This window comes from Drosophila simulans, chromosome X (genome assembly GCF_016746395.2).
Source record: "Drosophila simulans strain w501 chromosome X, Prin_Dsim_3.1, whole genome shotgun sequence".
Taxonomy (NCBI): Eukaryota; Metazoa; Arthropoda; class Insecta; order Diptera; family Drosophilidae; genus Drosophila; species Drosophila simulans.
The window spans coordinates 13,491,798-13,503,460 of NC_052525.2; the positions used below are offsets into that span (position 1 = coordinate 13,491,798).

Here is an 11,663-nt window from a genome sequence, read left to right on the forward strand (position 1 = left end):
AATAATTGTTTCTTTGAGGGAGAGAAGAGCTTATAAGATATACATATTCATTATTGAAATTACATATATAAAAGTTGGAAGGAATCTAGAATTATTAACTGTAATTAGTAACTATTAACTACTATTTTTCCAGCAATAGTTTATATATATTAAGGCTAATATAAAGTTCTGTGGCTTTCATGCCTTGAGCCACCTCTTTCTTGTTTTCCTTTCTACTTTAAAAACTAAGTTTCAGACGGGGAAAATGCAGGCGAACATTAATCATAGATTCGGGGAATTAATGGGGGGAAGGGTTTAGAAGGGGAAGGACGAATGGGTGAAGGTCCACCTACCGCAGTTGGCTACGGGTATTTTGACCAGGCCGAAAACGAGCGGCATTGTTACCTTAACCATCAATAATAACGCAATGTGGCAATGGGCAAGGCATCGAGAGCTGACAGAATTAGTTGCAAAAATTTATTTATGACTCTTTGTTGGCGGGGCATTGTTAGCTTCCGCCCGCCGCCCCCTCTCCAGGTTTATCCCCCTCCCCGCCCACCTGTGCTGATTTATGGCGCCCCGATAGTGCTGCCAATAATTGGCCAAAGAAGCGGCAGCGAGAACTTTTGTCTCCATCCCAAAGCGACCTGCGCTAAGAAAAAAAACTTTCCAGAATGTACAAAGGTAAGTTTTTCTATAACAAATAATGTGGCTGATTTTTAAATTGTTTTATTTTATATTTTTTACAATTAAGAATGTGGAAATCATAGATTTTGATATGGACATGGCTATTGGCTATTCTCTGCGATCTTTGAGATCTAAATAAATTGTTTTTAGTGTGTCCATTTTTTTTTTGGGTTTGTCATGGCCATGGCAGAAATCTCATTAAGTTTTACATGCAACGAACAACTGACATGCAAACTGCATTTGAACCAGGGCAGGGGGCTTCCCCCAGAGGGCCAACTCCGGTTGCCAAGTGCGTGGCAAGAGAGAGCGAGAGGATGGCGGCGTGCGAGGGAGAGGGCGCGAGAGAGGCGAGGCTGATTAGCATATTACCGTGTAATTAGATAGTTTGAAATTAATTTTAATTGTAACCGACTTGGCTTCCACACTAGCCAAGATCCCCAACGAAACGAAAACGAAATAGAAACACAGCACGACACAGCACAGAAAATCGAAAGAAAAAACGAAACGGAATAAATACTTTCGACCTTTCCCAAGCCCACAGAAAATTAGCGACGCCATTATATTCATTACCTTACACTTATAAATTTTATCAATCAATTCCGAAAGCATTTTAGGCGAAAATAAAGTAAGATATATGGGTGCCATAAAAATCGAATATTTTTTTGTTACGAACTGGATGATTAGTTATTTATAATACAAATTTAAAATATGGGCAATTTGGTCCTATAATCAACATGCACATATGTACTTACATCATTTACATTTTTCCAAATGTGTCTGTGATTTTTTTTATGGAAACCCAGACAGTAGGAAAAACGTAGCCAACAAAAAAGGCAAAAAATGCGTTTGCCGCAGACACAAATTATCGATCCAAACATTACACAAACACGCACACGGGCAGAATTAAGCAGCACCGAAAAGTAAAACACTTGGGTAAACCCCCAAAAAAGGTTGGAGCTGAGTGGGGGTGGCAGGGGAATTTTATTTTGCGGCAACTTCTTTAAGTTGTTCTTGATACAATAAAGTCATGACCTAACACAATATGTCCGTAAATAAGCCTGTGTAACAAAGGAAGGCCATTGCCCCTGAAATGTACCTGATATATTGGTTTTTGTTAGTATTTAGAGGTGTTAGAAAAGATGAAGGTATTTGCTTAAAAAATGTGTAACCTCAATCCCTCATATTTTTTTAAATAATAATCACAAAGCCTCGTTTCGCGTTGAAACTGAAAGAACATATAATAAGCTAGATTTTTTGCAATTCAACCCTTCCCAGTTATTATAGTTTACGTTCTGTTCTCACTAGCAAATGTTCTCACTCCAGTTTTTCTCGCCTCTCCCTCTTTATATTTGTTGTTACGGCATCGTAATCCAACTGACCGTGTGGCCTAATGGATAAGGCGTCGGACTTCGGATCCGAAGATTGCAGGTTCGAGTCCTGTCACGGTCGATCCTTCTATACTTTTTTTCAATATTAATATTTTTCCTTGAGCTATGAATATTACAGCTTTTTTTAATTGGCCAAGTCAATTGTTGCCACAAATATTTATAAGTTCTTTAAGGAACTAGAAGCCTAAATAGTGTATTGGGCTTGCCAAATAACAAGTAGCAGTCGTGGCCGAGTGGTTAAGGCGTCTGACTCGAAATCAGATTCCCTCTGGGAGCGTAGGTTCGAATCCTACCGGCTGCGGATGAAATTATCTTTTATTGTTTTTATTTTCTGAAATTAAAATAAATTTATTGTTTTTATTTTCTGAAATTAAAATAAAACGTTCTGCGCAACAGAACAAGTGAGTGTTTAAAAACACATTATTTTATTGCCATACAGAATTATCTCATTTAACGATCAATTTATATTTATAATGTAGTGAATTAAACTTTTTTTAATTGTGTTATAGAATTATGATATTTAACGATCAAACTATACTTAAAAGTAAAATAAAAATAGTAGGAAACGTAGTAAATTAACCTTTGGCCCTGTAATATGCATAAACTCCGAAAGATTGTTGGGACTTGATCAACAACAAGCAGTCGTGGCCGAGTGGTTAAGGCGTCTGACTCGAAATCAGATTCCCTCTGGGAGCGTAGGTTCGAATCCTACCGGCTGCGAAGAGTACTTTATATTTTATATTTTTTAATTTTTAAACGGTGCATTATTACATTTTTGAATATGTTTATTATATTCTTAGTAGTACAGACTGTGCCTTTCTGCTTGGCAATTACTTTCTGTCTAATGAATTTCTAAATTCTATAAAAATCCGCATTTTGATCATATTTCGTATTCAAGGAACCACATCTCAAATTTTTTTACCATGCCTATTTGTCTCGCACTGTGCAGACCAAACACACCAACACCACCAGACACGCACAAAATTATTTACATTTGCTGCTGACGAGTTCGTTGAACCTTTGATAACCTTTTTTGGTCTGCTTCTCGGCAATTGTATTTCTCTATATACTACATTTTTTGGCTGGCTTTCCTTAACTTTCGTTTTACCCTTCCGTCTGTGGGCGTATATCGCCGTCCAAAAAAAGCCTCAAAATGTCTTTGGTTCTTTTGCACCATTGACGTTGTTGCTTCCGCAGGTCAGAGCTCGGTGTAATCTTTGATATTGATCTTTATATTATTAATGTCTAAGTATACATAAAATGAATAAATAATTATGTAAAAGAATGTAAATATAATTTTCAATAAATCGTTTTATGCAAGGTTCATCTGCAATATGACAAACTACGATAGATCGTATTGTTTCATTGATATTGGGAATTTGGGACGCCGGTTGCGCAACTGACCGTGTGGCCCAATGGATAAGGCGTCGGACTTCGGATCCGAAGATTGCAGGTTCGAGTCCTGTCACGGTCGTAGCTCAGGTTATTACGACTTTTTTAACTTATTTTTCGTTCGTCCTATAATATATTAATATGGGAGATTCCATAGCCCCACTCATTTGTGTAACATGAGTGCGGTAAGCAGCAATCGTAACCAATTGGCATACCCAATTGAAAGATTTATTGGACTTTTACATGGGTCGTCCGTGGACGAATCAACATGTGGCTGCCACCGCAAGAAGCCCAACTTTGTTCGTTGGCTCTTGCTGCCTGGACTTGCACTGAAACAAATCTCTTTAACATCTGCAAAAAATAAAAAGATATTTTCCTAAAAGTATGTATTGTCGTACATTTGGTTTATAATTTTAATATTTAGCTTATCAATTAAATCTATGTGTGTCCGATACTTTCGTGTATTTTGTTATCTTTCTGTGTATCTGCTGGTGTCGTTGCTGCAATTGTTGCTAGCTTGAATAGCTATATACTTTTTATTCTCTTTTGTCAGCAAGCAGACTGAGGAGCAAGTTTTTAGCAACGAGAACGACACGCGGAGGAACAAGCTGGTCTACAAAGTGGAGGACGAGGCTGCAATTTATGTGGAGGTCCGGCTGTCCACAGTCCGCGGTCCAAAAGAGATCCGAGGGCCCACAGAGTCGGCTTAGCATAATAAACGTCAGAATTAATTGGATTTTAATTGTCTGTTAAGCGCTGAAATTAAGTGCAGCCAAACTAGATTGTCGGCCAGGCAGTGGCTGTGGCGGTGGGCGGTGTTTTGGCGGAAAATGTATTGCCAACTCGTAGCTGACTGCTTTATTCAGCCGACTTCAGCCATGAATGGTAGCCCCATTCCCCTCCAAGCCCCCCTTTTGGCCCGATACCGATCTTAACAATGCTCAACCAAGCGACACACAGTACACATATGAAGATTATTTGCATGTCTCCGTTCTGGTGGTCGTTTGTCCAACTCCAGGTCCATGTTGAGTTGAAACCACAACTCCAACTCCAACTCCAGCTACGATCCCAATTCCGATTCCAAAAAAAAGGTGCCTTGATGCCGCCGATTGCCCATCTTTGATTGGATGAAACGTCTCGGCATTCCTGACCACAAAACAGATAGCATATTAGTATAAACTAAATGAATATTATACAAATAGCATTAACTTGCTGCAGTAAAACTTTACAGTGCGAAATATATATACATATATATATTTTTGGTCGATTTAGTGTCATTTCAAAAGTGTCAAAACACAGTCGATTCCATAGTTAATCATATTTAAATTCTTTCATTGGTAATTCTTTTACAATTAGGCTTGCTACCGCCGTGATCCTTGTTTGTTGCCAGCAACATGTTGCTAAATTCCATCTTGGAATGTCAAGACAAAAAAATAAAACGAGGAGAATCACCAAAAACAGCAGGACCAAAGGCGACACACGAAAACGTTCAACGAACTTTGGCCGCAGGCTGAAAAAAGTGGACTGGGTGCACACCACTGCGTATACGCAATGCCTGAGATGTCAGGACATCAGCTGTTGGCGCTACAGGACTAAGGACTAAGGACCCAGGGCCCAAGACTCAGGACTCGGCGCATTTTGATTTACGCCCAGTGGCAAAAGAAGCCGAGCAGCGAAAGCCGAAGACGAGCGGCAAAAGGTTGAAAGGAGTTCAATGCACTCCGATGACGTTAGGGATAATCCAGCAGGACGGCAGGACTCCAGGACTTGTCTTGCTGTGTGTGCGTTAGTCAGTGTGTATGGACACGCACACGTGCCTGTGCACAGAGAAAAACAATGTACTACTAACTTTATTTAGAAACTTTAGAAACAACATTTTTTATAAGCATTATAAAAACAAGGATACATTTTAATATGTATCTTTTAAATTGAGTTTTTCTATTTGGTAAACATGTGTATATTGCATTGACGGAATGACGTTCATTGTTATTTATTTGAATAAATTATCATAATTTCATTTTGTTCAACTTAGGTCAATGTTTTTTGCAGTGCAGGATCCCGGATCCTGGGCGCATCCTGCGGAGGGCCATTGGCTTTTTGGGCTTCGCCGGCGCGTCGGCAGTTTCGGCGTCTTCGTAGGGCTTCGGACTTTTCGGCTCGCCGGCTTTTATTTTATGCCATTCCATTTTCGGGTGTCAATGTCCTGCGTCCTGTGCTGGTATCTGTGTGTGTGTGTGTTAGTGAGTGGCATGTGTCCTGCAGCGGAGAGCGAGCAAAAAAAAAGAAAACACCAAACGAAAAGAAAAAGTCCTCGATTCGCGCTGCGTTCTGCGTTACGCTCGTCACATTTTATTAGCCAGTTTGCAGGCTGCAGGACATTGAACGTCTGTCTCCCTGCGCGAGTCCTTTGTGTCGCAATAAATAACACACACATCAGTGTGTTAATGTGTGTGTGTGTGTTCGAGTGTTTGTGTGGGCCTTCCCTGCTTATTTTTGTTTTCTTCGGCTGCCTGTTATTTGTGTCCTTTTTGGGTTTAGATGTTGTGGGTGCATTGAACTGCAGGCCGCCTTCTTGACGCTTTTTTGGGGGCAATTTGTGTTTGAATTTGGCGGAACGCAGTTTTATATACCCTCTCCACGGCATGGACATTAATTATATATTTTCTACTGGCACATTGTTTTTAAAAATATAGGAAGAATGGAAAAGTTATGATTTGGTCATTAATTATATATTTTTTACTGGCACATAGTTTTTAAAAATGTAGGAAAAATGGAAAAGTTATGATTTTAACGAGATTTCAAGTCAAAATCACAGAATTATCATTTTAATTTTAAAAGACGGAAATTAAATTAAAATAAACTACGATTATTTGTGCCGTGTTTGTTCATAGTTCTATCCACTATTTCTTTGTTTAAATTTTTAAATCAGTTCTATCGCATTCTTATAACATAAGTTAGTTCCAGGGTTAAGGCTTTTACTTCCACAGGGTATGCGCAATTCGATTTTCGATCGGCGGTGACCTGTCAAAGGTTTTTGTGTGCGCGGCAGTTTTTTCGGCCAAACAATGGGTAGCGCCGAATATCCGCATATATATGTATATATCCCGATGCACCGTTATCCAGGACCTTTTGCGGATTAGGGCCGTGACAATTGCGAGGGCGAGCAAAGTTAAGGGTTAAGGGATCAGGGTCGAAGGCAGCTGCTGGCTCCTCTAACGGGAACACTTAACCCTAAGCATATTTTCGTTGTTTCTTTTCTTTTGTGTGCGCTGCATTTTTTTTTTTTTTTTTTACACTTATTACGCTTTTTTGTGTGTGTGAATTCTATTTTATTTTTGTTTTTTTTTTGGGATGGCGCTAATGATGATGAAGCGGCCAGGGGCGGGCGGAAAAAGGGGTAGCGGGTGTTCTGGAACAACTGGCAACTGTCTCCTTGATGCGTCCTTCAGGAGCTCTCTGGCGCATGACTTTTGCCTTCTTCTGCTGCCAACTTCTGTTGCAAGTCGCAAAAATACAAAACAAAAAACGAGACAAAAATGTACTGCGTTATTTTCTCCTTTTTTTTATTATTATTATTTTGTACCTTTTTTTTTTGCATGATTTTTTTTGGAGGAGTTGCAGGCGACTTTGTCTATGCTGCAAAAGAATGCCTTTGGGGCATTTAGATAAAAAATACATGAAGGAGCCAAAGGATACTAAAAAACAGATGGGCATGGGCGGTACGTGGGGGGTTTTCGACCAAGGGAGGCCTGCATATTGCACTTGAGATCCCAGCAGCAACAACAACCAAGTAACAAAAATAAAAAATACAAAAAAACAAAGAAAAACGAAAAAATAGCGACAACCAAGAGTAACAACGGAAAATTGTGAAAAAATCACAAGACGCACATAAAAATGTGAGTGAAAAAAATGAGGGACCAGGAGATGGGCAAAACAAAAACAAAAATAAAGAAAACGAAAAGTGTAATAGAATTTTCCAAGGGAAAGGAGAGCCTCGAGCTCAGGCATTTCCCTTCGCTGTTGTTGTTGTCATTCGCTTGTTGTATTTTATAATTTATAGAATTATGCAAAAGGTTTTTTGGCAGAATATCTCAGGTTGGCTCCGGAAAATCCGACCAGGAGTTCAAATTATATTGGATAGGCTACATGAGCAAAGGTTTTGGGTAAATCACCTACGAGTATGGAGCATCCAATATCTATTTCTATTTATAATTTGCTTAAGAAATATTTACAAAATATTGTGGAAATTAAAATATTCATTATATCTTAAGGTTAGTGGTTATAAGCTTTCAAGTTCGTACTATAATTTTGTCCATATAATTTTATTAATTTAAGATTAAGCAATATACTTCATTTATATTTTGCCTTTAATAGGTGTTTTATAAAGTTATGTTTTTCCCCAAAAATGCAGTCGAATTTAAGCGAACCTCAGCATAAAGATGCATCCAAATTTCTTCAGCCATCTGAGCCATCCCGTTCCCAGGGAAAAGGGACTCCTTCAAGGGCCTGACCGAATAATGCCCGACTCTCATATATGAGATGTCTATAAACTCAAACAGAGCCAACAATGTCGTCGCCTGGCTAATCTACAGCAATTTTTACGCTTTTCACAAGCAATCTGCAATACAAAAAAAAAAAAAAGCGAGTGAAAAAATAAAGACGAAATTGGGCGGCGTTTGGGGTGATGGTGTGTCTCAAAAGAAAGAAAACTTTGGACTTTGAATGCTCGGGAATTTTCCTTTTCATCAGCTTAAAAGCCTGGTGCAAGGACGAGTCGCGGTGGCGAGGGGGCGGAGGGCGTGACAAAGCCGGGGCCAAATGGAGAAGAATTATAAGAGGGAAACCGAGCGGAGGGGGCCAGACCCAATGATGATGAAAGATACATTTGTAGCGCACAGATACGCGTTACTTGTACTTTTTGTTGTGTGCACTCTTCTTCTGAATGTGCATCTCAAAGATGCCGACCCCCGTCCCACCCATTTACCACACCCCTTTCCCTCGTTGTGTTTATTTTATTTTTTCCGCATTGTCAACGCTTTGGGAGTCGTCGCCTCATAATCCGTTATTAATTGCCCAACGACATGTTACCAGGGCCAAAAGCACAGAAGCAGGGGAATAGGGCCAAGTTATCCAGGGGCTTGGCCACTCGATAGATAACCGCAGTAGACATAGAGAAAAGTCTTGAGATCGGTTCAGTATTTTACATTTACATTGTTATATTAATATGCATAAAAAAAAAACAAATGGTTGGCTTTAGCAAATTAGAAAGCGATATGGTTTTGTGATAAAAAGATGAGTGTTTAATAATTTTCCAATATGAGTTTCCTTTAAAATATAAATAGCGTTTTAAAAGAAAATCATAATTTTTCTTCGTGCAAACATATTTGTATCTTTTGTCTGCACAACTTCATTCAGACAGCTCCAGAAAAAGTTTTGAAACTGCATCGACCAGTGTTTGTGTGTGTGTGAATGTATCTGTCAGCTAGTACTTATATATATATATATTTATATACAAATATATATATAGATATATACTCTGCTGGCATATCGGTTTCTTCCGCGCCGTTGTTCTCTTTTTTTCCTCCTTGTTCGGTAATTTATTTACTCAAAACACGCAAAATTATTTTATGCAAATGATTTCTCAACGTTTTCACTTGCCGAGTTGAGTCAGCTAACCATATACGCCATATCCTTCTCCGATCCCGATCCCTTGACTCAAGTCCCCTTTCCTATAATTCCCATAACCCCCGGACTTGTCAGTTTTGTAGTCTGCCATTTGGGGGCGTGGCCAGAGGGCAGGCGTTTAATTCTTAACCCACGGAGCGTGGTCAAAAGGGTAACATCCGACTCCATTGAATGGGCACCACAATGCCTACATTCCGCATTTTGTTCGCAGGCATGGCTAAATAAATAAATAAAAAAAAAAAATAGCACACTGAGCTGTTTTCAATGTTTATTTGATAAATTGCTGAAAGGCAACATCTCTCTAAATATTCACAAAATAATCTTGAGTGATTTTCTTATTATTATGCATCATAATAATAACAAGCTTACTCGGCCATCGCTTTAAATCAGCAATTTCCAAGGGCAGGCAAAGCAGTTCAATAAAATTTGAACTCGATCGGTGTTTCAAATGGACTTAGATATATTCCCCGATATCTGAGCCAACTTCCCAGCACACATTTGTCAACTGGCGATTGCGGCATAATTACAGAAAAACTCCGCTCGAATTGTGACAATTTCCAGGTATCGCAAAGGCATCGAAAGATGAATCGGCGAGTTGCAGAAATACAATCGAATTAATGGAAAACAGAGCTTTGGAGCTGAAACAATTTCGACATATTAACCGCTTTGTTGGTGGGCGGGCACAAAGAAATTAATGGCGTGGCCAAAAGTGAAAATCTGCGGCCAAAAGCGATCGAAGAAGGTCAACAAAACTTTGGGAGTTCGTGTGAAGTATCGCGGTGTATCTATCAGATACATAAATTAGATGCATGCGTCACTGTTCGCCGGCCGTTTGCGAATTTTTTGTTTTACTTTTGTTTGTTCCCTGCTTGACGCTCACATAATTTTACATTCGATTTCCTCAATTAGCCGGCTCAGGAGCAGCTGTGCAAATTCTTTTTTTTTGTGTTTTTTTGTGCGCATTCGGTTTATTTCGCGCGCTGTATCTGTGCGATGAGCAGCGCTAAAAGTCAATTAATCAACGCAGGCTTTTGGCCGAATTTAGGTCAAAGTCTCTAGTTTGTGCGGTCGTTTATCTCGCTCGGAATGGCGAAAAACTCAAATCAGCCCAAGATGTACGCATATCTTAAATTTGCCTTCTTTCTAGCGATTTTAATACTCTTGTACAGGGTACTTAAAATTGGCATTGATTATGTAAAGAAGAGTAAGTGAATGTTAGAACCTGAATTCAATCTGGAATTGTGTGAAAAGGTTGTTAAGGAATTTATTTGAAATTAAATAATATATTTATGAAATGCCCTCGAACAGATGGTTTAGTTAGAGTTCGTTCAATTTATATAACAAAAAAATGGTTCAAAAAGGATATATACTTCAATATTTATAAAATCGATTTTTATTGTCTTATGTTAGGGCATTAAAAACGTATTCTCAGCTTAGTGCTTAAATTTTTGCAACTTTTTTCGACTTCATGCGTTGCTCTGATTTCTGTCGTCGATTTGCGCAAGTTGTCGTCGCTTGTTGCTTGTCTATCACTCACTTAGCATCTTGCAAATGCTCGGCGCGTTTTCTGGGGCCTTTTTCTTCTTCATTTATTTCATTTTATATACTATTTTTTGCCCAACTGCCTCTTGGGGCGGGTTCAATGGTCTCAAGAGTTCCTTGCCCCTCTTCAAGTTGAAGCCAATCTTGTAGCTTCAACTCTACCTACATTTTTGGCGATTTTAGTTGGGTTCAAGCCTCTGCGGGTGGCACTGGCTTAAAAGCCTTTAAAATTCAATCAATATGAGGTTAATTACAATGCCAGCTCGATGCTTTCTCGATTTGCTTGGGTTGTCCTAAAAAGAACGCATATATAGAAGAGACACAAGAAATTCTATTATACCTAACCATTGAAATTACAAATACTTTTAAACAAGATATATTTGTATGTAAAAACGTATTCAACATATATTTCAGCATATAGATAATTTCTTAGTGTAAATTGGACATTGCAATTAGTTTTGTATAAAATTCTTGCAGAGTGCATAACACAAGGATTGCTTAAAAACTGTTGTATAACTAATTTAAGGCTAAAAAATTGTGTTTTATATATATTCCTAATGATGTTACCTTTTGGATTTAATAGTTTGGTTTAATTATTTTAAAAAAGTGGTAAACCGCAGCCGGTAGGATTCGAACCTACGCTCCCAGAGGGAATCTGATTTCTAGTCAGACGCCTTAACCGCTCGGCCACGACTGCTTGATGATCGCGGATCGTCAAGTTAGCATGAAAAAAGATTGAATCATTTTTGGGGATAGGGGCCTCTATTTGAAGATATAGGCATAAAAAGCTGAGTAAGCAATGTGGTCAATGATAATGGCTATGAAGGTGAATATAGTTGACGTTTGTTTATGTTTAATGAATACTTATCTGCAATACTCGAAATATTTGATTTTATTTAGCCAAGTTGCGGCTTCCTCTTGAATTTGTTGCTCTAATTAAGTCAAAAAAATATCAAATTACTGATGAATAAAGATGAAAAACAAAAAGAT

At 38.7% G+C, this 11,663-nt stretch overlaps 5 non-coding genes across 5 annotated transcripts; 4 read left to right on the forward strand and 1 right to left on the reverse strand.

Moving 5' to 3' along the window:
- Positions 1 to 2,042: 2,042 nt before the first annotated feature.
- On the forward strand, positions 2,043 to 2,115 carry Trnar-ucg. Its single transcript has one exon. It is a non-coding gene; the product is annotated as a tRNA-Arg (tRNA).
- A 158-nt stretch (positions 2,116 to 2,273) lies between these two features.
- On the forward strand, positions 2,274 to 2,355 carry Trnas-cga. Its single transcript has one exon. It is a non-coding gene; the product is annotated as a tRNA-Ser (tRNA).
- A 337-nt stretch (positions 2,356 to 2,692) lies between these two features.
- Trnas-cga lies at positions 2,693 to 2,774 on the forward strand. The gene has a single exon. It is a non-coding gene; the product is annotated as a tRNA-Ser (tRNA).
- Positions 2,775 to 3,455: 681 nt separating this feature from the next.
- Trnar-ucg lies at positions 3,456 to 3,528 on the forward strand. Its single transcript has one exon. It is a non-coding gene; the product is annotated as a tRNA-Arg (tRNA).
- A 7,760-nt stretch (positions 3,529 to 11,288) lies between these two features.
- On the reverse strand, positions 11,289 to 11,370 carry Trnas-aga. The gene has a single exon. It is a non-coding gene; the product is annotated as a tRNA-Ser (tRNA).
- Between the last annotated feature and the right edge of the window lie 293 nt (positions 11,371 to 11,663).